Source organism: Leptonychotes weddellii, chromosome 9, assembly GCF_054177405.1.
Source record: "Leptonychotes weddellii isolate Sample4059 chromosome 9, ASM5417740v2, whole genome shotgun sequence".
Lineage (NCBI taxonomy): Eukaryota > Metazoa > Chordata > Mammalia > Carnivora > Phocidae > Leptonychotes > Leptonychotes weddellii.
In genome coordinates, this window is record NC_138377.1 from 31,573,452 (window position 1) to 31,597,833 (window position 24,382).

The 24,382-nt window shown below is 36.0% G+C and overlaps 1 protein-coding gene and 1 pseudogene across 1 annotated transcript in view; both read right to left on the bottom strand.

Moving 5' to 3' along the window:
- Window positions 1-24,382, bottom strand: part of FUT8 (fucosyltransferase 8) — a 259,999-nt gene that overhangs the window by 181,214 nt on the left and 54,403 nt on the right. The window lies entirely within an intron of this gene.
- On the bottom strand, window positions 19,932-20,436 carry LOC102726800 (small ubiquitin-related modifier 1 pseudogene; annotated as a pseudogene).

Here is a 24,382-nt window from a genome sequence, read left to right on the forward strand (position 1 = left end):
ATGGAACACTTCATCTCGAACTAATGATGTAATGTATGGGGATTAACATAAGAATAAAAAAAAAAAAAATTAAAAAAAAAAAAATCAATAAACTATGTTTGGAATACACATATATCTATAAAATTAAATACAGAAACAAGCTGATAAAAATCATTTAACTGTGCATAGAGCAGTAAAACTAAAAAGGTTCCGAAAACCTTAACGAAGAGTCACATATAATCATCACATCTGCATGCAGTTAAACATATGGCACTCCAGTTTCGGGAATCCTGAGCTCACCAAAACTTTTACAACTAAATTTGGGTTACTTGGGGTGAGGGAAAGAGATGCAAAAAGGGAGTGGAGCCTTTAAAAACCCCTATTTTGACTAAATCTGCAGCTGTAATTACAGCTGTTCTGAAGCTTTCTTGGAACTGCCTAATTACATTTTTTTTAAGTAATAACAACCGAAAGTAGGCTTAATGAACTGAACAATGATAGGAGGACTTCATAGTTAAAAGCTATTTTTTATATAAAATTAATTTCCTATTGTTTTTGCTCTGCAACTAATAGATAAAAATTGTTATGTAAGTCCAAGAAGCTTTCTAGTTTGCTTGGGTTTTGGAATTTTTAATTTTTTAACATCAAAAAGTACATTAGAAAGTAGACTGCACTTCTTTCCTTTTGTAATTTTGCAGAAACTCTCATTTTATGTTTCTTCTCCTTCCCCATGCCACCTATTTTATGTAACTATGAGACCAGTCTATGACACAAATTACATATATGTATGATATCAATAAACAACACAAGCCTTTTGCTATCATTCAAAACATACTGTAGTCCCCCCTACTTTTCCACAGGGTATATATATATTTCAAGACCCCCAGTGGATTGAAATCACAGACAGCACCAAGCCCTCTATATACTATTTTTGTTCCTATACATGTATACCTATGATAAAGTTTAATTTATAAATTAGACACAGTAAGAAATTAGCAACAATAACTAAAAATAAAATAGAATAATTATAATATGCTATAATAAAAATACCATTAATGTGGTTTCTCTTTCTGAAAATATCTTATCACCTCTCTTCTTGTAAGGATGTGAGATGATACAATGCCTACATGATGAGATAAAATGAAGTGAATGACGTAGGCATTGTGACATAGCATTAGGCTACTTACTGACCTTCTGACATCAGAAGGAGGACCATCTGCTTCTGGACTATGGTTGACTGTCGATAACTGAAACTGTGAAAAGGAAAACTGTGGATAAGGGGAACTACTGTATTCTCTAATGGTATATTTACTGAAAAGAGTTATATCATGCAGCAATACAAATGAAGTTATATACCTTTTAAGACTACCTTTGTATTGTACTTTAGATATGACTGGTGTCTCTGTTAATTCCCTGGAATAATTATTCATTCAAAAAGATAACATGTGAAAATCACAACTCTGATTCCAGTTGAAGATGATGACAAGATCCTGAACTCATCTCCTCCCAGAGACATAGTGAACCTACATCTAAACATGAAATAAGTGCCTCTGAAAGAAATCTAGAAACTAGCTGTGTGACTACTACACATAGGACAGATAAAAAACATACACTGAATGGGTAGGAAAAGCTGAGAAACACTCTTTCCATAAACCCCTCTCCCAGCACAGCAACACACAACTGGGAGAGTAAAGATTTTCTGGGGTGCCTGGGTGGCTCAGTTGGTTAAGCATCCAACTCCTGGTTTCAGCTCAGGTCATGATCTCAGGGTCGTGAGATGGAGCCCCCTGTGGGGCTCCATGCTGAGATTCTTTCTCTCTCCCTCTCCCTACCCCCTCCCCTCCCCTGCTGGTGTGAGCACTTGTGTATATTCTCTCTCAAATAAATAAATAAAATCTTAAGAAAAAAAAAAAAAAAAAAGACTAAAGGGTTTCGACCCAACATCTAATGCCACTTTTAAGACTTCCAACTCAGGGATGGGCCCCCAAAACATCTAGCTCTGAAAGCTAATGGGGCTTGTGTCCACAAGACCTAGAAAACTATAGCAAACAAAGAAACAGTTCTTGGTGGGCACCACGGACTCACCGTGACTATGCCCCCAAGGCTCAGCACAGAGGCAACAGACAAAAATGCCCACCTACCATTCTTTCCTGAAACCCACCTATATGCATATCTTAAATTGTGCAGCCTGAGGGCCAGGCTTCTCATTTAACACACATCTAGGGACAAACTGAAATCCTCCCCAGAAACCAGGGAGGCCAGTGGCACCATCTTTGCATTCTCTCTCTGCCCAGCTCCCACTCACTGGTATCTTCCTGAAAGGAATTTGTGTACACATCCAGTGCCTGGCTTTTGCAACTGCTGCCCAAAGAACATACCCCTTGATAGCCTAACTCTGGTGGCCAGTGGGGCTTGCATTAGCAGACATAACAGGATTGTAGCAAACAAATAAATACTTCTCAAGTGGCTATCTCCCCAGGGCTCAATGCACAGGGAGCAGACAGAAACACCCATCTCCCAGTCATTCCCAGTAAGAGACCTATTTACATACTTTAAAAGCTGCTGTCAGAGGATGAGGCTTCTAATTTAGCACAGATGTGCAGACAGATGTCGATCCTCCATGAAAACTGGGAAGCCAGCAGACACCATCTCTGCATTCTCCCAGTAGATGACTACAAATCACAAATAGCTTCCTGGAAGGAGCTTATACACACATCTGGTACTATGAGTACTATGGCTACCACCCAGGGGATGCACTCCTTGATTGGTTGGTTCTGACAGCTTGCAGGGATTGCATTCACAGGTCCCACAAGACAGTAGCAAACAAAGGAACAGTTCTTAACTGGCTAACCCCCAGGGCTCAGAACAGACAGAGGAAACAGAAACACCCAGATCCCAGTTTTTCCCTAGAACACATCTACTTGCATACTTTAAAAGCTGCTACCTGAGGGTCCAGCTTTCATTCAGCCTGCACACAGGTCGATGACTGATCCTCCACTTGGGGACACAAAGATCTTGGCATACTCTCAGCTATTGGGAGACATGAAGAAGGCAGGTTGGACAATCACAAAGGTTTGAGAGACAACCAAGAGCTAGGGCCAGGCTGAATGATAAGATTCGTCATCTACAGGAGACCATTCCATCAAGACTGGGAGATGTGACTGTTTTATCTAATGCACAGAAGCCAACACAGAGAGTTAAGGAAAATGAAGAAACAGAGAAATATGTTACAAACAAATGAACAAGACAAAACTCAAAACAGACCTTAATAAAAGGGAAATAAGTGATTTACCTGATCAAGAGTACAAAATAATGATCAAAAAGACGCTCACCAAGATCAGGAGAATAATGCATGAATTAAATGAGAATTTCAACAAAGAGATTAAAAATATAGGAAAGTACCAAACAAATCAAAGAGCTGAATAATTAAATAAGTGAACTGAAAAATTCAATAAAGGGATTTAACAGCAGATTAGATCAGTGGAAGAAAGAATCAGCAAACTTGAAGACAGGACAGCGCAATTCACCCAATTAGAGAAGTAAAGAGAAAAAAAAATGAAAAAGAATGAACGTAGCTTCAAAGAATTATGGGATGCCATCAAATATACCAATATATGTATTATGTGGCCCCAGAAGGCAAAGCAAAAGAGAAAGGGGCTGAAAGCCTATGTGAATAAATAATGGCTGAAAACTTGCCTAACACAGGAAAAGAAACAAACATCCTACAAAATTTCAAACAAGATAAATCTAAACCAACACACATTATAATTAAATTGTCAAAAGTTAAAGACAAGGACAGAATCTTAAAAGTAGCAAAAGAAAAACTTATGTTACATAAAAGGGAATCACCATAAGATTATCAGGAAATTTTTCAGCAGAATCTGAAAACTTTTTGCAGGTGAGAAGGAAGTGGAATGAAAGTCATGAAAGAAAAAACTACCAATCCAATATATTCTCCCCAGCAAAGTTGTCCTTCAGAGTTGTAGGAGAGAGAAAGAGTTTTCCAGGAAAGTAAAAGCTTAAGGAGTTCATCGATACTAGACCAGCTTTATAATAAATGTTAAGACAACTTCTTCAAGCTGCAAACAAAAGGATGCTTATTAGCAACAACAAATTAAACAACAAATCTCCCTGGTAAAAGTAAATACATAGTTAAATTCAGATTAATGTAATTTGTAATGAAGATGGGTAAATCATTTGTGAATCTAGTATGAAAGCTCAAAGATAAAACTAGTAAAAATAACAATTTGTTAATGTATACATAATTGGATACTTAATTTGTTAATGGATATACAAGGTAAAATGATGTAAATTATGACATCAAAAACAAAATGAATAGGGGTAGAGTAAAAATAGAGAGCATTAGTATACATTTGACATAAGTTGCTACCAACTTAAAATAGACTGCTACAAATATAAAATATTTTATATAAGCCTCATGGTAACCACAAAGTAAAAACCTGTAACAGATACACAAAAGATAAAGAAATCTAAGCATACCACTACAGAAAATCATCAAATGACAAAGAAAGAGATAAAACGAACAAAGGAATTACAATACAGCCAGAAAACAATTAACAAAATGACAATAATAAATCCACATCTATCAATAATTACTTTAAATATAAGTGGACTAAGTTCTCTTATATATCTTAAGGATATATACAGACTGAAAGTAAAGGAATGGAAAAAGATATTCTAGGCAAATGGAAACCAAAAGGGAGCAAGAACAGTTACACTTATATCAGACAAAATAGCCTTCAAAGCAAAAGGCTGCAAGAGGAGACAAAGAAGGTCATTATATAAGGATAAAGGGGTCAATCCAACAAGTGGTTGTAACATTTTTAAATATTTATCTACCCAACACAGAAGCACCTAAAATTATAAGGCAAATAATAATAGATCTGAAGGGAGAAATAGAAAGCAACACAACAATTGTAGAAACTTCAACACCCCACTTTCAACAATGGATAGATCATCTAGAAAGAATATCAATATGGAAACACTGGACTTAAACTACACATTTGACCATATGGCCTCAAGAGAAATTTACAGAACATTCCACTCAACATCAGCAGAATACTTAATTACCCATGGAACACTCTCCAGGATACATCATGTTAGGCCACAAAACAAGTCTTAATAAATTCAAGAAAAATAAATCATATCAAGCATCTTTTCTATAATATCAAACTAGAAATCAGTTACAAGAAGAAACCTGAAAAATTCACAAATACGTGAAGATTAAACAACATGCTACTAATGCTAACAAATGGGTCCAAGAAGAAATAAAAAAATATCTATGGGCAAATTAATGCGGAAATACACAATATAAAAGCTTAAGGGCTACAGGAAAAGCAGTTCTAAGAGGTAAGTTCATAGCAATAAATACCCACATTAAGAAAAAAAGGAAAAGCTCAAATAAACAACCTAAATTTATTCATCAAGGAACTAAAGAAGAATTTTAAAAAGAACTAGAAAAATAATAACAAACTAAGCCCAAAGTTAGTTTAAAAAAAAAAAAAGACCACAAATTAGAGCGGAAATAAATGAAACAGAAACTAAAAAGACAATAGAAAAAATAATGAAACTAAGAACTGGTTTTTTGAAAAGATAAACAAAATAGACAACATTTAGCAAGACTAACCAAGAAAATGTGAAAGAACTCAAATAAAATTATAAATGAATGAAGAGACATTACAAATGGTATCACACATATATAAAGAATCATAAGAGACTACTACAAACAATTACATACAACAAATTGGACATCCTAAGAAAGTGACAAATTCCTAGAAACCTAGGAACCTACCAAGACTGAATTATGAAGAAAGAGAAAATCTCAACAGACCAATTACTAGTAAAAAGATTTAATCAGTAATCAAAAATCTTCCCACAGGACCAGATGGCTTCAACTGGTAAATTCTACCAAACATTTAAAGAATTATTATTATCAATCCTTTTCAAACTTCCAAAAACCTGAAGAGAAGGGAACATTTCCAAATTCATTTTATGAAGCCAGCATTATCCTTATAATCAAAACCAAACAAGGACACTACAAAAAGGAAGCCTCCAGGGCAATATCCCTGATGAATATGAATGCAAAAATTCTCAATAAAATATTAGTAAGCAGAATTCAACAACACATTAAAAGGATCATACACCATGGGTTTTATCCCTGGGATGCAAGGATGGTTCAATACAGGTAAATCTGTAAATGTATTACCACACACAAAACGACGGATAAAAGTCATATTGGGGCACCTGGGTGCTCAGTTGAGCATCCAACTCCTGATTTTGGCTCAGGTCATGATCTCAGGGTTGTGAGATCAAGCCCACATCAAGCTCTTACACCAGGCATGAAGCCTACGTAAGATTCTCTCTCTCCCTCTGCCTCTCCCCACCCTGCCCTCCCCCCCAGAAAATCATATTATCATCTCAACAGATGAAGAAAACATTTAACAAAATTGAACATTCTTTCATGATTAAAAACTCTCAACAAAGTGAGTATAGTGAGAACATACCTCAACATAAAAAGGCCACATATGACAAGCCCACAGCTAACATCATACTCAACAGTGAAAAGCTGAAAGTTTTTCCTCTAAGATCAGGAACAAGACAAGGATGCTGACTCTCACCACTGTCATTCAACACAGTACTGGAAATCCTAGCCAGAGCCATTAGGCAAGAAAAAGAAATAAGACATCTAAATTGGATAGGAGTTAGTAAAACTCATTATTTGCAGATGACATATTATATATAGAAAATACTAAGACTCCACCAAAAAATGGTAGAACCAATCAACAGATTCAGTAAAAATGCATGATACAAAATCAATACACAAATACCAGATGTGTTTATATACACTAACAACAAACTAGCAGAAAGAATAATTAAGAAAATCCCATTCACAATTGCATCAAAAAAATACTTAGGAATAAATTTAGCAAAGGAGGTAAAAGATTTGTACATGAAAACTATAAGACACTGATGAAAGAAACTGAAGAAGACACAAATAAATGGAAATCACAAATAAATCTGTGCTCACAGATTAGAATATTGTTAAAATGTCCAAACACCCTAATGCAATCTAGAAATTCAATGCAATCCCTATCAAAATTCCAATGGCATTTTTCTCAGAACTAGAACCAACAATACTCAAATTTGTATTGAACCACAAAAGACTCCAAATAGCCAAAGTAATCTCGAGAAAGAACAAAGCTAGAGGCCTCACACTTCCTAATTTCAAATTATACTACAAATTACACTACAAATTACTATATATAGTAATCAAAACAGTACAATACTGGCATTAAAATAGATACACAAATCAATGAAACGAAACAGAAAGCTCAGAAATAAACTCATGCATATATGGTTAATTAATAAACTCTTGCATATATATATGGTCAATTAATATTTGACAAGCCAAGAATATACAATGGGAAAAGGATAGTCTCTTCAAGAAAAGGTGCTAGGAAAACTGGACAGCCACAGCCAAAAGAATGAAACAACACAGACAAAAATCACCTCAAAATGACCTGAAACTGTAAAACTTCTAGAAGGTAACATAGGAGGTAAGCTCCTTGACATCAGTTTTGACAAGGATTTTTTCAATTTCAAAACACAAAAAGGTGACAAAAACACAATAAATAAATGGGACAATGTCAAACTAAAAAAGGTTCTGGGCAGCAGGGAGCAGCAGCAGCTCTTCCTTCAATAAAACCACCATTTTGCCAAAAAAAAAAAAAAAAAGCTGCTGTACAGCAAGGGAAATCATCAACGAAATGAAGAGAAAACCTACAGAATGGGAAAAAAATATTTTCAAACTACATACCTGATAAGGGGTTAATATCCAAAATATACAAAGAACTCATACTACTGAATAGCAATCAATCAATCAATCGTTAAATAAATCTGATTTAAAAACAATATTTTTCCATAGAAGACCTATAAATGGCTATCAGGTATGTGAAAAGGTGGCTCAGCATCACTAGTCATCACCAAATGCAAATCAAAACTACAATGAGATATCACCTCACACCTGTTAGAATGGCTATCACAAAAAAAGAAACGTAATTTAACAAGTGTTGGTGAGGATGTGGACAAAGGAGAACCCTTGTTCACTGCTGGTGGCAATGTAAACTGATGCAGCATACTATGGAGAATGTATGGAGGTTTCCTCAAAAAAATCAAAAACAGAATTACCCAAATGATCCAGACATCCCTCTTCTCAGTATATACCCTAAGGAAATGGAAACAGAACCAGTGCACTCCCATGTTTACTGCAGTATTATTCACAATAGCCAAAATATGGAAACAACCTAAGTATCCACCCAGAGATGAAAGGATAAAGATGTGGGGTGTGTATGTGTATGTGTGTGTATGTATCCATATACATATATATTTGTATACATGCAATATTATTCAGCCATGAGAAAAAAAGAAATCCTGCCATTTCCAACAATATGAATAAATCTTAAGAGCATTATACTAAGTGAAATAAGACAGACAGAGAAAATACTGTATGGTATCACTTATACGTGGAATCTACAAAAAAAAAAAAAAAATCCCAACTCATACTAACAGAAGGTAGAAAAGTGGCTGCCAGGGACTGGGTGGTGCAGGAAATAAGGAGAAGTTGATAAAGGAGTATAGACTTCCAGCTATCAGATGTACAAAGTGTGAGAATCTAATGTAAAGCATGGTTACTATAGTTGATAACACTGCACTATATAATTACTAAGAAAGAATATATGGGGGCGCCTGGGTGGCTCAGTTGGTTAAGCGACTGCCTTCGGCTCAGGTCATGATCCTGGAGTCCCGGGATCGAGTCCCACATCGGGCTCCCTGCTCAGCGGGGAGTCTGCTTCTCCCTCTGACCCTCCTCCCTCTCATGCTCTCTGTCTCTCATTGTCTGTCTCGCATATAAATAAAATCTTAAAAAAAAAAAAGAAAGAATATATGAAGTTATCATGTATACTTTAAATATTTTATGATATTTGTCAATTATACCTCAACAAAGCTGAAAACAACTAAAAAAAATCACAAATCCATGGAACTTTTTAAATAACTGATTTAATATTTAAAATGTCCTAAATGACTGAGATTTTACATTGCATGTTTTTATTTCTCTCCATGGGTAGCAGGAATCTCTATAAAAACATCAAGAGAAAATAAAGAGGGGCACCTGAGTGGGTCAGTCTGTTAAGCCTCTGACTTTGGCTCAGGTCATGATGTCAGGGTCCTGGGATGGAGCCCCGCTTTGGGCTCCCTGCTTGGCAGGGAGTCTGCTTCTCCCTCTGCCGCTCCTGCTTGTGCTCTCTCTCTCTCTCTCAAATAAATAAAAAAAACCTTTTTTTTTTTTAAAGAGCAAATGAGGATATTTTCTTTAGAAGAAATAAAGGATAAAGAAGCCTTTCAGAGTTCCTAAGATTGAAAGATATGAAGGCTATAAAAGATACTTCCCAGGAAATTAAAGAAAGCTATGATAGTGACATTTGTATCATATCACCAAATGTTAAAAATGGAGAAGAATGAGACTTAAGAAGCACAGTAATATACAAGGTAGAAAAAATTCTCACCAGTGACTTACTTTTTAGTTGTAGATAAATCTTATCTCTAACTTCCTCTGAATATCAAAAAAAGAAAGCTACATTTTGGAAATATTTGTGATATTCTGCGAACAAAAAAACATAAATAACTTTCTTATAATTTACGGGAAAGTGCTTAACTATACATGACAGTACTAAAATATTGATTATATCTGACTCATTTACCCTGAGAGCTTCACAGTAAATCAAATATATTTTTCACAGTTATGGTAAGTACATCCATGTAGAAATAGCAGATTATGCCATCCTTCATGTATTTTTTTCCCACTCAAGCTATTTTGAAAAGTACAAGGTCTATGGTGAGCCTGATTAGGAAAAAATAAGAAATTTGCCTCCCCTTCTATGAAATGCCCCAATAATCCTAAATATGGTGGCCAAATATTCATACTTTCTCAATGTTTGAATAGGCCAAAGTCTTCCTTGGATGCTAACTAAGGCAACCTTGTATTTAAATTAAAAGCTAAGTAAGCATTACAAAAGGAACACAGGAAGCCACAAATCAAGAGGCAAACTATCAGATAATAAAAGGATTTATGTATTCAAAGAGGACAAGGATCATTTAATTTCAAAGCACAGATTATATTTACAGGAGAATGGATTCACCTATAGTCAGAAAGTACCTCATAAAGGCAAAGAAATCACTTGAAACACCAAACTCAAGAATGAACAATGCTAAGTACCAGCTGCTAGAAACCAGTAAGGCATTAAATAGATAAAAGAGAAGAGATGATCCATTTAGTCACAAGCTGAGCTCCCCGAAAGCACAGGTAGGCTTTGGAAGGTTAGCTGCAAATACCAATGTTCACAAACCAGCTATCAAAAATAATTTCATTTGATTTCTACTAGAATCATCACAGAAAGATAAGGCAAAATAAAAAAAAAATCAATTGCAATTTAAGCTGAAGATGTGTCATCATCTAAAATAGCTGCTGTAAAACCCTATTTGAATCTCCCTACCAGCCATATGTCTACTTTGAAGCTTTTCGTTATCATACATTACCATTTCCTCTACTGCAGAGCACCGACATAATAGAATCCAAAACACAATACAAAGAAGGCAGGAAGCAAAGACTAAGAGAACTTTCTAGTTCTACAAAATACTTAATTCCTTGTTCTTTATAATTTCATAAAGATATTACCTCTGAGATCAAGAACTACAAAGGTCTAAAATCATGACCAGAATAAAGGGCCCTTATACTAGTGGTGGGGGTGCAGGAGGAAAAGACTGGAAGAGCCAATGATTGAAAAATCTGTGCAGACACTAAAAACCTGAGAATTTTGTACTGATCCTCTCATATCCTTGACTGACCCCCACAGCTGCTTCTCCTCAAACTTCTTGAAAAAATCTGCCCAATGACTACTAATCTACAAGACCAATTCTCTGAGAGCCATCTTTGACCAACTATTCCCCAAACTAGTTGAACTATGCCTAACCCCTCTTGCTAATGCCCTATAAATTCTGCCCTCCTTCCTCAAGTTAGAACTCTCCTTCAGAACATTTTCTAATATAATCTTATGCTCATTGTGCTCTCGTTAATTTTCTTTCAAACTATCAGAAGTTCTAGGAGGTCAACACAGCAGGAATTGGCTTCGGTTTTTATTTTCTCAATGGGTTTCAGGGTAACTGTGGGCACTACTTCTGTGTCTATATATAATCACCAGGGAAATAGGCAACAGAAAAGTAATGCTTCTATTGGTCATTTAAAAAAAATAATAAAGACAAACATTTATTAAGCGCCTAACTATACTGCTATGCACTTTTATGTAACTGATTCTATTTAATCTTCATTACAACCCTTGGGATAAATATTCTTATGTTCATTCCATAGATGAGCAATCAGAAACTTAGTTTAAGAAACTTACTGAGTTAGCAAGTGGGAAATACAGGATTTAAACCCAATTATCCCAGGGCAATCCTTTCCACTTCACCAAAGCCACCAGCTACATTGCCTTAACTCCAATTATTGTCTATAAGAAACAACTGCATTCTTTCTGACTCCTTTGTTTTCTGTTAAGTCTACTTGCTTTTTTCAATCTTTAAGTAAGCCTCTATGCTTTAAATTTTTCTTCACGTAATTCATCTACTCTTTTCACTTCTTCCTAAACACTTACCAAAGACCATTAAGTATCCGTATCCTATAGCTGTCTCCCTTCAGTAATGCTAAATATAAATTTAGAGTTAAAACAATTGTACTCAATCAAAATTTCTTTAGTAGATATGTATTTTATGGATAATTCTCAGATTTTTCTCTATTTTTTCACATCACAGCTCAATAATTAGACTCCATTAGCATTATTATAATTCATATTTTAACCAATTAGAGATGATACTGCACATATTTTTAAAACCCAGATATTATACATGCAGATTAATTGACTTTTTTTTAGGGGAGGAGGTCATTTTCGGGGAAAAAAAAGGCCAACAAAATTGTACATAACAACAGACACTTGCATTACCTAGAGCTAAAACATAAATAGTAACTCTCATCTCAATAGACACACACCCAAAAGCATTTGACAAAATCCAATATCCATTCCTGATTTGAAAAATCTCTGCAAACTAGAAATAGAAATGAATTTAATCAATCTAATAAAGGGTATCTATGAAAAATCTACAATTAACATCATACTTAATTATGAAAGAATGGATGCCTTCCCGCTAAAATTAGAAGCAAGACTAGAATGTCCTCTCTCACCATTTCCATTCAACATTATACTAGAGGGTCTAGCCAAAGAAGTCAGGCAAGAAAAAGAAATAAAAGGAACATAAATTGGAATGAAAGGAGTAAAACTCTCTTCATTCACAGAAGACATGACTGTGTAGAAAATCCAGTGGAACCTACCAAAAAAAAAAAAAAAAACCCACAAAAAAACAACCCCCCCCAAAAAAGCAACCAGAACTAAAAAGTGAATTTAGCAAGGTTACAGGATATAAAAATCAACTGCATTTTTATATATTAGCAATGAACAAGTGGAAAGTGGAATTAAAAAAAATAATGCTATTTATAAGAGCATAAAAAATATAACACACTTCGGGATAAATATGGCAAAATCTGGGAAAGATCTGCATAAAAAAAAAATAACACTGCTAAAAGAGACTGAAATTCTAGAGGCAACTGGGTGGCTCAGTTGGTTGAATGTCCAACTCTTGGTTTCAGCTCAGGTCATAATCTCAGGGTCATGAGATCAAGCCCACAACAGGCTCCACTCTCAGCGTGGAGTCTGCTTAAGATAGTTTCCCTCGGGATGCCTGGGTGGCTCAGTCATTTAGCGTCTGCCTTCGGCTCAGGTCATGATCCCAGGGTCCTGGGATAGAGTCCCCCAATGGGCTCCTTGCCGGGTGGGGAGCCTGCTTCTCACTCTGCCTGCCACTCCCCATGCTTATGTGCACTCTCTCTCTAATAAATAAATAAAATCTTCAACAAAACAAAAAACAAAGATTCTTTCCCTCTCGCTCCCCCTCTGCCTGTCCTCCCACGCATGAAAGCACTCTCTCTCTCTCTCAAATAAACAAATAAATAAAATCTTAAAAAAAAAAAGAAACTGAAAATCTAAATAAAAGGTGATACTTCAGGGGCGCCTGGGTGGCTCAGTTGGTTAAGTGTCTGCCTTCGGCTCAGGTCATGATCTCAGGGTCCTGGGATCGAGCCCTGAGTCAGGCTCCCTGCTCAGCGGGAAGCCTGCTTCTCCCTCTCCCACTCCCCCTGCTGTGCTCTCTCTCTCTGACAAATAAATTAAAAAACAAAACAAACAAAAAAACCAAAATGCAACATGGTACTAATCATAAAACCTAAAACTATGGGGCACCTTGGTGACTCAGTGGGTTGAGCATCTGACTTTTGATTTTGGCTCAGGTCATGATCTCAGGATCCAGGGGATTGTGCCCCTTGTCAGGCTCCCTGCTCAGCAGGGAGTCTGCTTGTCTCTCTCTGCCCCTCCCCGTGCTCGTGCTCTCTCTAAAATAAATAAATAAATCTTAAAAAAAAAAAAAAAGACTTTCCAAAACAAAAAAAACAAAACAAAACTAAAACCATAAAACTTCCAGAAGCTATCCTAGGAGAAAGCCTTTATCACCTTGCATTAAGCAAAAATATTTTAGATACAAAAACATGATGGATATAAGAATAAATTGATAGCCTGAACTTTCATCAAAATTAAAAATTATTATTCCTCAAAAGATACTGTTAAAAGAATGAAAAGAGAAGCCACAATCCAGGAAAAAAACTCGGCAAAGTATGGAATCAAAAATATAGAAGAAGGATTCAAAACTCAAAAAAAAAAAAAAAGGCATCCAAAACTCAATAATCAGAAAACAACCCAATTAAAAAAAAGTAAAAGATTTGAGCATTTTACCAAGGAAAATATACAAATGGTAAATAAACACAAGAAATGATACTCAATATCATTAGTCATTAGAGAAATGGAAATTAAAACACAAGGAGATAATACCATACACCTATTAGGATGGCTAAAATTAAAAGGAATAACCCATACCAAATATTGGTAAGATATAGAGGAACTGCCAGCAAGAACAAAAAATGGTATAGCCACTTTGGAAAACTATCTGGCAATTTCCTAAAAATTTACACACACTAATGTACGACCCAGTTATTCCACATTTAGGTATTTACCTAAGAGAAATCAAAATATATATCCATGCAAAAACTTGTATATTAATGTTCATGGCAGCTTTACTTGTAGGAACCAATAACTAGAAAGAACCAAAACTGTCCATCAACAGGTGACTGGATTAACAAACTTAGGTATTATCCATATGTGTCAGTTATGGACACATATGCAGAGACTCCAGCTCTGAAGGAATCTTTCAATATATGTTTTGTGATAAACAACAAAATTCCTTTAATTATTCTAATTTAACATGAGCACTATGCTAAGCTTTTTCAGTAGAGGGCACTCAAGGGACACTGAAGTAGAAAGAGGCTCTCCACCAGTTTACAGTAGGGACTTGGTACAAAGTGGTGTTGGACATGTGGGTGAGGACTTCTAGTGGAGTGCTGTCCCAGTCGCTTAGACAGAACACAATCCTCCTGTGCAACCTTGAAGCCTCAGCCTGGTAACAAGCTGTCAACTCCCTCTGCACATGGAAACCTGAGCCCCTAGACACTCTCAAGGACTCTTGCTGGTGCCAGCACCCCCATTCCCTCTGTGAGCCCCCATTCAGACTGAACACAGTTGTCTGTGGCCCAAATGGGCACACATCCCTCATGCAGAGTTCCTAAATCCCTTGGAATTTCCTGATAGTAACATCTTTCATTCTAATGAGGCTCCTCTTGGTGGGTTCCCGGATAGCTTCAACACAGGGGCTGGTCACCAGAAAGACCAAACCCAGATCATAAGATTGGAACTTTCAGCCCCATGCCCTATCCTGCAGGGACAAGAGAGGGGTTGGACATTGACTTAATAACCAATCATGCTTATGTGATAAAGCCTCCGTTAAAAATCCCTAAACTATGGGTCCTAGAGGCCATCCAAGTTGATAAGCACATCCATGTGCCAGGAGAGTGGCACACTCCACTCTGTGTGCTCAGGATCCTTCTGGACCTCATCCTATGTACCTCTTCATCTTGCTGTTCATCATTATCTTTAATTATATCCTTTGTAATAAGATGATAAACATTAAGTGTCTCTGAGTTCTGTGAGCCATAATAGCTAATTATCAAACCTGAGGAGGAAGTCATGGGATCCCTCCAATTTGTAGCCAAGTCAGACAGAAGGGTGGGTAACCTGGGTACCCACTACTCCCAACTGACATGTGAAGTGGAGGGTAGTCTTGTGGGACTGGGCCTTAACCTCTGGGGTCTATGCTAACTATTCAGCTGGTATCCTCCGAGAATTAAAGAATTGCTTGGTATGGAAAACCCACACATCTGGTGTCAGAAGTGTTGTGAGTACAGAAAATGAGTTTTCTTTTACAGGGCCAGATACTATGAAGCACTAGAGACACAAAGAAAAAAGGTCCCCATAATTAAGGGATTTCTGTTCTATCATATTTATACATAGGCAAGAAATCAAAAATAAATAGTTGTGTTAGATGGCATTATTAATGGCATTATTTCAAACTGATTCCAATAACAACCAGAACCAAATATAATGATCAGTTTCCAAATGATAGTAGCAAAATACTTCCTTTCTTCATAAGAAAATTTTAAATCCAATTCCTCCACTGTCAAACTGAAAAGGACCATTCCTAAAAGATACCATTTAAGAGAGAATAGATGGAAACTATGTACAAAGAATCTTGCAGATCTGTGACAGATTTAACATTTTGCCCATATCTGTACCAGGCTCAATAACCAAAATCACCCCGCCCTTCTGAACACCAATTCTTGTTTTTAGTCATTGCCTTCTAGCCCCATCGTTCAACTTATTGCTAATCAAAATGAAGAACCCTAGGTATGTGAAAGAAGAGATATCAAAAACAGGCAATTTGAAAGAAAGAAAGAAAGAGAGAGAGAGAGAGAAAAGAAAGAAAGAGGGAGGAGAAAAAAATGCATTATCAAAAGAATTGTGTAAGACCGATGAATCACAGACCTGTACCTCTGAAACAAATAATACACTATATGTTAAAAAAGGAGGGGGGGGCGCCTGGGTGGCTCAGTCGGTTAAGCAATCTGCCTTCGGCTCAGGTCATGATCCCAGAATCCTGGGATCGAGCCCCGCATCGGGCTCCCTGCTCCACGGGAAGCCTGCTTCTCCCTCTCCCACACCCCCTGCTTGTGTTCCCTCTCTCACTGTGTCTCTCTCTGTCAAATAAATAAATAAAATCTTTAAAAAAAATTAAAAATTAAAAAATAAATAAATTAAAAATTAAAAAAAGAAAAGATAGTAGGAAGGGAATAATGAAGGGGGGGAAATCGGAAGGGGAGATGAACCATGAGAGACTATGGACTCTGAGAAACAAACTGAGGGTTCTAGAGGGGAGGGGGTTCGGGGGATGGGTTAGCCTGGTGATGAGTATTAAAGAGGGCACGTATTGAATGGAGCACTGGGTGTTATACGCAAACAATGAATCATGGAACACCCTATCAAAAACTAATGATGTAATGTATGGTGATTAACATAATAAAATAAAATTTTAAAAAAAATTTTTTGAAAAATGCTCTCACTCATAATTAAAGAAATACAAGCTAAAATAAGAGATCTTTTTAATCAACTGAGAAATATTAAAAGTTCAATAATACCCAGTGCAGAGAAAATGTGAGGAAAAGTTTATAAATTGGTGCAAACTTTCTGAAGGAAATTTGTTCCTGTGAATCAAAAATCCAAAAAATAGTTCAATCCTTTGAGCCAACAATTCTATCTCAAGGAGTTTATAATACTAAGGAATGTACACAAAGGATTTTATTAATACATATGCTATATAATACATCCGCTTTGGATATCTGTATCTTTAAAAAGCTTCTCAGGGAATTTTTTTTTTTTTTTAAGATTCTATTTATTTATTTGACAGAGAGAGAAAGCACAAGCAAGGGAAGCAGGCAGAGGTAGAGGGAGAAGCAGGCTTCCCGCTGAGCAGGGAGCCGGATGTGGGGCTCCATCCCAGAACCCTGGGATCATGACCTGAGCCGAAGGCAGATGCTTACGCGCTTAACCGAATGAGCCACCCAGGTGCCCCTCCTCAGGGAATTCTTATGATCATCTGGTTTGGGGAACCATGCTCTAGAAAATGAAATCTATGTACTAAAAGAACTAACATCTAATCAGCAACTTTTGTAAGGCCAGCACTATACTGACAAAATCATTATCATGTTTAACCAAAACACATTAGGAGTCAAAGGCCTGTTTTGGAAGCTCTACATTCCTAAAATACTGACAGTAAAAGCCTTAAAAGGAATTTTCACGCAGTTATATTCATTACCTCACTTAACAAGATTAATGTTCTGTGTTACCTATAAGGGCAATTTCTAGTTACTATATCAAAATTTCCCATTATATTATATTACAAAATGGAAGCTAGTCTCAAAATTAGATAAAAATGACATTTTAAAACAGAGTAATAAAAATTAGTGGTGTATCCATGATAAAAATTAGTGGCGTATCCATGATATAACAGAAAAATCAAAATAAATTTCATAATACAAATGTCTTACCAAAAATACTGAGAATCTTACCTTAAAAATTATAATTACCTGGATCATTAGACTCTATATGAGAAAATGTCTATATCAGGTATATCTGCAAGAAGGAAATGTTCTATACCTACACTGCCCAATATAATAACCACCAGCCATATGTGGCTACAGAGCACCTAAAAGGGCTAGTGAGACTGAAGGGGAGGCACACTAACATATTTAAGCTTACTCATCCAATTTTAACATGCATTAAAATGAGAGGAGCGTATCTTTGGGGGAAAAAAAAAGTCTAAGTGAAATAAAAGCCTAGAAGAAAATCTAGACTAAGTTCTTTTCATATTTACATTAGTAAAAGGGCAATTTAATCCACCTCTTTCATTCCAGGAAGATACAAGCAAAAACAACTCTGAATTTCTTCATGTCCAGCAAGGACTAAGTAATTTTTCATCGCTACCAGCACAAAAAAGGTTTGAAATCACTAACTGCAAGAGAAAAGCATTGATGACTCATTCCTAATCCCTTAAATCAATCATTATTAACTTCACATAACTAAGTAATATAGATTTATTTAGCAGGACAATTAAACCCTTTGGAATTTTATTTAAAGTAACTTACTAAGAAAATAAATACAAGGGCGCCTGGGTGGCTCAGTTGGTTAAGCGACTGCCTTCGGCTCAGGTCATGATCCTGGAGTCCCTGGATCGAGTCCCGCATCGGGCTCCCTGCTCGGCGGGGAGCCTGCTTCTCCCTCTGACCCTCCCCCGTCTCATGTGCTCTCTCTCTCTCTCTCATTCTCTCTGTCTCAAATAAATAAATAAAATCTTTAAAAAAAAAAAAAAGAAAAAATACCTTATAAAAAAAAAAGAAAATAAATACAAGACTTTCTATTAGTACACTGGACATAGACTCAAATTTCAGCTACCAGAACTTAAGAGAAGCTTGCCCTGTCTTTTACGAAAAAAAGGGTGCAGCTATAGATAAGAATAATGCAGAAAATAATTCAAAGCATATTATTAACAAGGGCCAAAGGCACAAATTCTGATCCTTCACCCCAAAAGGTTAAGAGAAATTCGAAGAAAAATGATACAGGAGCAGCTATGGCTGAAAACCCATGGCAACAACACCCCTAAAAATGTCTGAAGTCAGCTCTCCAGAATTTACTACCTACAGATTAATTCACTTTTTTTCAAGAAAAAATTTTATGCAGAGCATACAAATTGCCAGGAACTATACTGAGCACTAGGGATAGCCCTGAACAACGTGAACTTAGTCACTGTTCTTAAGGAGAGAGTCTATGATAGGTCCAATGTAGTCTAATTCAACAGTAGGTTGAAGGTAGTACTTCTGGGTTCCTCCATCTAACATCTGTTCTTGGCTGACAACATTTAGCCTCAGATTGGCCTGCTTTGTCAACACCTAGCCTACTTATAACCTAATTTTATTCTTTTTCTCTTTCAGATTCTAGAATAAACATCTACTTCAGAGATTCTGCTTTGACTTTTTTTTTCTAATGGTTTTTATAAACACTTTGTTTATTTTAATGAAGCTGGTACAATGTCCATTTAAAACCCATATCCCAGGCCAAAAAGTACAAATAAAATTAAAAAGAGCAGTGTTCTGTTATATACACAACTGCATGAATAACTTTATTAACTGCTAATAAAATTAGAACTTCTCTGGATCTTCTGACAAGACTTCTTTTATCTTAATATGCTTTCTCCTCAGTGAAGCCATCTTTGGAGTTAGCCATTACTCTCACCATCTCTGTCATCTTGACTCCAGCCTGATACTTCTCTTCTTCTGGTCCAGACCCGCAAATTTTAAAAGTAGCTTCAGGTTAAGGAAAGGTCATTTTTCCAAGTTCAGTTCTCTGAAAAACTTCCATTTCCCACTGAAATCATAGTCCAGGACTGAAGCAATAATATGCTAGAACTTTAGGGCCAACTAGAAAGTCATTATGAATACTCACATTGCCTGTGAAAGCAATGCTGAAAAAGGTGGCCTCTCTGTGCACACATGTAATTTTTTAAAGGGAGAGGGCAATATGAAGGGGGCTGAAGTTTGATCACTAAAACTCAGCATAATGAAAACAAGTGATAATGAGTAACAGGCACTAGAATTCAAATTACCAGATGTTTTAAAGAGATGGAGTGCAGGTTTTCAATTCCATTTTGAACACCACATTACAAAAGAACTATTTTTAAAAATAAAAAAGGATTAAGAGTAAAGAAAATAAAAAGAGTATCTAAATCATTGAATGACCCGTTTATTCCTGATAAACTTCAATCACATCTTCTTCCATTCCCAGTTCTTTTGCAATGTGATTATCAGCAATTCTCTGACCTTCAGAAAGAAACCTGAGTGAATTCATTGGAACTCCCTGTCTTTGACAGCACAATTCTTTGAGTTTCTTAAGATACGTTGTCATTTTCACTTTGAAGCAAATCTCAATGCTATCCTGTCCAATGACTTTGAGTTTAATACATTCTCCTGCCTTCTTACCCCCAAGTCCTCAGTTGACAGTTTTGCCTCCTGATCAGACATGATGAAGGTGGCTTCACCCAGGGTCTCTGCACAGTAGTGGCTTTGGGTAGGCAGAACCTCACACTCTGGGATTTACAAATCCATCTCTCTTTCCCACAGCACAACACCGCAGATGGAGGGACTTCTGCCAGGGATTGCGTCACTCTGCTTTGACTTTTTAACTTTTGGAGATCTCATGGTATTCAAGCTTTTCTAAAATTTTAACTATATTTATAATTTTTATTACAAACATTATCACTTTACCAATCAAAATTTCTCTTGTATTTTCAATGTAATTATCACAATTGATATTTTCCTTTAACAGATTACAATGATGAACACTAGCAAGCCTTAAAACTAATGAGTTAATTCTTCATTTTTTAAATGTTGAAATGTATCCCTTTATTATGCAAATATACTTTCCCAGCATCATCTTTATGAAAATGAGTAACTTAAAGTTACTTATATGTCATTCAAATCTGAACCTTGACACTCCTCCCCTCAAAAAAAAAAAAAGAGAGAGAGAGAGAGAGAGAAAGGAAGAAAGAAAAGAGAAAATCCTCCATTCATCAAATATCCGTTGACCACCTACTTTGTGTCACGTGCTATTTTAGTTGCTCAGGATATCTCCTGAAGGGTTGGCTGGACGGGTTGGCTTAGTGTCCCTACCCCTGGGCCCCATTCCATTTAGCAGAATCCTGCTCTGGTATATGTATCCCCTCCTTTGCAGGCCACAGGACTGGCCCAAGTATGAGCAGTAGCTGCTCTATGAACATGAAAAGGAGGCAGCAGTTTTCCTGGTTTTAGCCAGGCACTCAAGTCTTTAACAAAGCCTAGTCACAGCTCAGGCCACGTGCAGTTAACCATTTAATAAATGTTTTGATGAAAAAAGAAAAAGAACTCATGGAATCTCATTCTGGTAAGAAAATAGTCAATAAACAAATACAAACACATGCACACACACACACATACATACACCATAGTGTCATACATAAGACGAAATGATAAAAAATAGATATTTATTTTAGACTGAGTGATCAGGAAGAGTTTGTATGAGGCTGTCAACTAACCTCTTTGATAAAGTGTCATGTATAATACTATCACTCTACAAATTCCAGTTTTTAACTTAACAATATGTATGAAAAATACCAACCTACTGATTGACAGACTAGGTGTTTTGTAAAGCATCCTTTAGAATCTAGAATTAAATCAATTAAAAATTCTACTTTTGGGGCATATGGCTGGCTCATTTGGTAGAGCATGTGACTCTTGATCTCCAGGTTGTGGAGTTCAAGCCCCACGTTGGGTGTGTAGCCTACTTAATTTAAAAAATAAATAAATAGTAATAACCCCACTTTCATTTACAATTAGTCAAACTGTCAACTTACTGGTGCGTAAAAGAACCCAATTTGTTTTTAAGCCATCCCCTTCCCCATGTAGCACTTTTTTTAAACCCCCAAAATGCAAAGTACACATAATAAACTATCATGAAAGTACAACTCTCCTAGGATTTTTAAGAATGTTTCCATATTACAAGTCACTACTAACTGGTGGCACAGTAAATAATATTTTTAAAATGAGATTTATCTTCTATTCTGTAATGGCCTGTATCAAATTTCCTCAAGCCACTAACTCAGAACCTAAACCATAGTGACATTATTGTTCTAAAAATCTAAGTACCTAAGATAACTATCTGGAGTGGAAGACAGAATGTCTCTTTTCAGAACGGTAACCATATATACAAAGGTTTCTATGACTGTGAATGCACTTCTAACCTCCACCATCCAAAAAGAAAGACAAGGTAAAATCAGAGCTCTCAAGTATTTACCCATCATGGAGTCCCCTTAGAGGGTTCTCAACAATTTACAGACCTGGTTCTCTAACTAAAAAGATTATAGGAGCTACAACCTAGATTTAGCTACACGTGTCTCTGACTTTTCTGCTACCTTCATCAGTTACCTCTGATGCCTGATAACATCTAAAACAAGGTGCTTTTTTTTAAAAATCTAGAACTTCTTAAAAAAAAAAAAAGGACACCTCTCCCTCCTGTTTGGCACTACTGACTCTATAGTTCAGATTCCTCTACCTTATCCCCAGTAAGCCAAACTTACCCAGACCAGAGGCTGTGAAAAAGGTTCTCTCATCAACTCTTGCTCCATGATTATGCTTACATCATAGTGAAACCTAGCCAACCTGTGGCCTCATCCTATGCCAAAATTTAGATGTATACTAAGAGTTTCTTCTTAGTTTTTGCAATATTAGAGTTCTTTAAAAATTTTTCAGCAAAGCCCATAAGCATTTGATTAGTTTCAGGTCAGAAAGGCATGTCTAGAATAGGTCATCTTATAGGCAGTCTTCTCCACTTAGGGGCTCTCAAGGTGGCCCCAAGGTATTCCCAGTCTCCAAGGTCCACATTTAAGGCCAGAGACCTAACTCCTAACTCAGTTAACAGTAGTAGTTAACATTTACTGAGCCATTACTTTATGCCAGGCACTGTGCTAAAGACTTCGCATTTATTATTTATTTACATTTTACAGATGTAGAAATTTAGTATCTAAAATTAACTACTCAAGCACAGCTAGTATCCAAGTTAAGAATCAGACCACATCTGCCTTACTCCATAGCTTATCCTCTTTAGAGAAATTCTAAACACCCTGATTGACCTGAATGTCCAGAAAAAATATCAAGAGTAACAAAAAAACATATACTTACATAGAAAAAAGCTTTATATTTAGGATTAATTTTTATTTGGAATAAATCTAATCATAAAAATTCAATCATATTGCCATACATATAATAATACTTATCAAGAAACAAAGAAAAACATAGGATAACCCCTCATAACTAGAACTTGAATTATCAGAATACTTTTTTGAAAATGGGGATAATTTTACTAACTTTCTGTGAAATAGTCACTTTTTTTTAATTAATACTCTTGAAAACCCTTCTAAAATTGATATAATCTCCCATCTTAAAACTGTAAAGAACTTAAAAAAAAAAAAAAGAAAACCTATAAAGAACTTAAAGTAGGTGTGCCTGGCTAGTTCAGTCAGTAAAGCATGTGACTCTTAATCTCAGGGTTGTGAGTTCAAGCCCCACATCGGATGTAGAGATTACTTAAAATAAAAAATAATTTTTTTTTTTAAAAAAAAGAACTTAAAAGTGGTTCCTAGTAAAAACAAGCATTACCCAGTAGTAGTAGTGTAGTAGTAGGAGTGGAAAGAGGAGGAGAAGGGGTAAGAGCATTAGAACACTGTACTAATAACAGTAATCATAGTACTGATAGAAGTAGTTACAGGAACAGTAGTGGTAGTATAGTAGTATTTATTAGTTATATTACTAGTAAATATAATATACCAAGGAAAATATAATTTTGCTTTATTGATCCTGAACCATGCAAAATCTGACAGTCCTTATTAAAAGCAGTAATTCTCCTTGTACACATATGTAACTAAATGCTATGGGAGACTGTAACTTAACCAATTAAGTCTAGAGTTAAAGAAAACTTAGAGACCAGGTACTGGAAGTTTAGCTTTAAAAGTATCTCTGCTATCAACTCAACTGTCATCTCTATCAAGCACCATTCTCAAACTCTCTAATTCTCCACTCTGAGAACATCATCACCCCTCCCTACTCTCGCAAAGCACATTTTGTAAGAGCACAATTCCCTATTTGTCACAATTTTAGAGATTTCTGTCTTTCCTCTGGACTTTTGCCTCTTAAGATTTAATTCATGTCGTATGTTGTAGCTGTCTCAGGCATTCAACACAGTACCTGAATCATAATAAAAGTTCAAATAGAACAACTGTTCTACTTAAAAAAACATTTAATCATCTAATGTATAATTCACAGTGAAAATTTACTAAAGGCAGCTTAGAAGTTACTGAATTTTGTGTATAAAGAATTAAGGTATAAAGATATTCAAGAGAGCTCAGTCCCAAATAATGTATTCTGGACCACAGCCCCATCTGATTTGAGTAAGGTCTTAAGATACCAGTGTTACCAGGCAGAAATTTTCAGCATTAGATCTTCTTTTAAAGCCACCCACTTACTAAAGAGTTTGAGTATTCCCTCCTATGTAAGCCCTTTCATTACCTTCTAGGCACAATTTATTATTCCTCCCTATGTGCTACTATTGAGTTTTACAGATACACCAACTATACTTACCACACG